The sequence below is a fragment of the Canis aureus genome, chromosome X, assembly GCF_053574225.1.
Source record: "Canis aureus isolate CA01 chromosome X, VMU_Caureus_v.1.0, whole genome shotgun sequence".
Lineage (NCBI taxonomy): Eukaryota > Metazoa > Chordata > Mammalia > Carnivora > Canidae > Canis > Canis aureus.
The window spans coordinates 17395316-17398709 of NC_135649.1; the positions used below are offsets into that span (position 1 = coordinate 17395316).

Here is a 3394-nt window from a genome sequence, read left to right on the forward strand (position 1 = left end):
TTTCCAGATGCACCTGTCCTTCACAGTATCCGTGGGGAGGGGAGGGAAAGTGGTCAAACCCCACCTGATGGCTTCTTGTCAACATCTGTTCCACCAGAGCTTATGAATATGGCAGGAGATGGCATTTCACACAGTCAGTTTGATTCTTTGCCTCATGACTTAACCAGTGTCATCAAGGGTGGGCTGCTTCAGGAACCTGGTAGTAATGCACTGGTGGGAAGAATCATTACCACCTGTCTCTCTGCAGATGACCCCAAGGTCACAGGAATGTCTGTGTCAGGAGAAATGCCAGATAAATTGCAGATACCAGTGGAAATCAGTGCTGAAATGAAACAACAATTAAAGAAGGAAATTCAACGTTTTGGACAAAGTAGGTTAAGAATTTTTATCAGTGAAACTACAGGAGGTCTTTCCCATTCTGATTTAGACTAGATTCAACTGACCTCTTGAGGCTCATCCTTTGTCAGACTTGGGTTTTCACATAATTTAGGATGATTCCTCTTTACTTATACTAAAATGTCCCTGTATACCTTTTTGTTCTTTTTTTTCATCTCTTAATTGGTTTTTGTGTCCCAGAGTTCCATTGGTGGTTATGTTTGGGTGTCCAGATGTAAGCATTGAGAGCACATGTGCTCTGTAACATTCTAGCCCTTGGATGATTGCTGAGACACCAAGGTTGAGTTCTACTTCCTCTTCGTACTTTATAAACACTGAAGGTTTTCTTTTTGAATATCTCCAGAATATGAAAGAGTCTTCAAATTGCTTGAAGGAGTGCAAGGACCTCTGGAATTGCGGGAAAAAATTTGCTGTATTTTCCGTCAAGGGAACAGCAAGGTGGGTATAGAGAGAAACTCTATAGCACATTGGGCCCAGTGCAGTGCTGGGCACGTGGTGGGATCAGGCCCTGCCTGGCATTTCTCAAACCCTGGTCATTATCATTCAGAGTTCATGTTGTCTCTAGTTGTTTAGATTGATATTGTCTGAGTCCCATTCTTCCAAGTTCAAGGAGACTTCTATTCATACTGGAGTTTGAGGTAGGTGTTGACTGTGAACTGACATTCTTTGTTTACAGATTCATCCCTTACCATGATGGTCCATTTTCTATTCCCATGTAGATTGTAAGCTCCCCTTTCTCTCCCCCACAGAGCTTCCCACATTGTGGATTCTTTGGGTGTCTTTTGGTTAATGACTTGTTTCTTTATTTTCAGATTTAAAAGGCAAGACTTAATAAGGCACCTGGAGAAGGTACTAGAAAAATTAGAATCTGACTACTTCCTCAACAAAGACAAATCACACCCCAAACTTATAATTCTGTTATCAAAATTATCAGTGAGTAACCAGAACCAGTTTGCTGTCCTAGAATAGAACTGGATATTGTTGATGCTTTCTAGCACATGTTCGTTAATAAAATTATCTTATTGAGAGTAAGAAAAGGCATTGGAACTTTAATGTTATAAGTTTCTGTTAGTAAAATTTTTTATGCATTTAAAAGGATAATTTGTTGTCTGTTTGTTTTCCCCCTGAAGTGTGGGAACACTTTAAATGATCAGCTTATAGTATATCCTAGGTCCTCAGCAGGTCACAGGCCTGTAGCTGGTATTTATAACTGTCTTCTACACTATCCAGTTCTTCTTTTTTTAAAAATTCTGTATTTTCAGTAATCTCTATATCCAGCATGGGGCTTGAACTCACAACCCCGAGATCAAGAGTCGCATGCTCCACTAACTGAGCCAGCCAGCACCCTGTAGACTCTCCATTTCTTACTTGTTTTGCCTGACGCAGCCCCTCAGCTGATCATAGGGCTCAGCCTGAGGGGATGACTCACACCTTACTTACCATGGACCCACCATTAGATGTCCTGTCTGAACTGACTTGTAATTATTTTCCTTTGACTTTAATGACAAACATGAGGTGCTGAAAAAAGCCAAACATCCTGACACAGTCCTCCTCATTGTCTTGTGTAGTTGCAGTCCTGTGTCCTTCCCAGTCAGGTTCCATCTCTCTACACTGTGCAGGGAGCCCCATGTTTGCCTGATGATTGAGGGAGAGGAGTCATCCAGCCTGACCCCTTGGCAGTGTCTGTTTCCATTTCAGTGGAGTCATTGTTAGGGCTCTTGTGGAAAACATTTCTCCTTTGGAAAAAGACCTTCAGTGCAGGGAAGCCTAAAGTTGTGAGGACAGGAAGCAAAATTTGGCTACTGGATACCTAAGAGTAATAGTGAGAGGAGCCCCTCGCATTACCATCCCTTATTAATGAAGATGTGAATTATAGCTATGGGAGAGACAGCTCCATATACTGGCAAATGAGGTAGAGCATTGACATCCTCTAAATTATATTACTCCAGCTCCTCAAGATACTACTGCCAAGTTAGAACCATAACTGTGGCTTTAAAAGATCATTCCATTATATTTTTGAAACTACCACTTCAGAATAATGAGGTAGATAATAAACCTACTGAATTCCATAAGCATATGTCCTGAGAAGAAATTTCCTTATTTATAAGTGATGCTGTGTGGAATACCATGACAGTAGATAAAGCATTTTCTAAATATGTGAATGTTTTCTCAAAAATATATGGGTGGGAAGGAAGATCCATATCCAGAATAAATGTCCATTTGAATACAAAGAGCTACCTTTCCCTGATGAAAGAAGACCAAAATAATCCACCTGCCAACTGGTAGGTAGTTGATTGACCACTTGGGGGTAGATGCCATATCAGGTGCTCACTCTTGGTCTATTTGGCTGGCAGATGGAGCAGTCAGCAGTATCTGCAAGACGATCAGTCTTGGTGAGTGCAAGTTCATGTTTATGGTCCCTGCATAATCTGCATCCCTGATTCCATGTCCAGGATGCACCATTACTGCTTGAGAGATGGAGGCATTCACCTAAAGAGGAACGGAGGTGGTTTTAGGAGCTCAGAGTGGCCTTGGCTGAGAGACAGCAAGGAAACAGGGACCTCAGTCCTACAACATTAAGAAACTAGAGGCCCACCAATAACGTGAAAGGGCTGGAAGCAATTTCTCTCTCTCTGAGTCTCCAGTTAATGACCCAGCATGGTCAACACCTTGACTTCAATTGTGTGAGACCCTAAGCAGAGAACCCAATCAATCCTCCCTGGTCTTCTGACCTATCGAACTCCTTGATCATACATTTGTGTCATTTTGCACTGCTAAATATGAGGTAACTTATTATGCAGTATTAGAAAACTAATATGGACAAGTGCCTTCATATTGGAAAGTCAGAACTGAAAATCAGGCATGATGCTTTTTTCTTTTCCAGTCAGGTGGTTACAGGGAACTCCTCATGATGCTGTAGGTGTAGGGTCAGAGAACTTTCTTCTTCTGGGCCTCACTTCAAGCTAGCTAGTTTTCAGGTCACTTGTCAGTGGGTCAT

At 41.8% G+C, this 3394-nt stretch overlaps 1 long non-coding RNA gene across 1 annotated transcript; it reads left to right on the top strand.

Moving 5' to 3' along the window:
- The first annotated feature begins 247 nt into the window (after positions 1 to 247).
- On the top strand, positions 248 to 1491 carry LOC144307857 (uncharacterized). Its single transcript, XR_013374544.1, has 3 exons — positions 248 to 370; positions 740 to 834; positions 1209 to 1491. It is a non-coding gene; the product is annotated as an uncharacterized LOC144307857 (long non-coding RNA).
- Positions 1492 to 3394: the final 1903 nt, after the last annotated feature.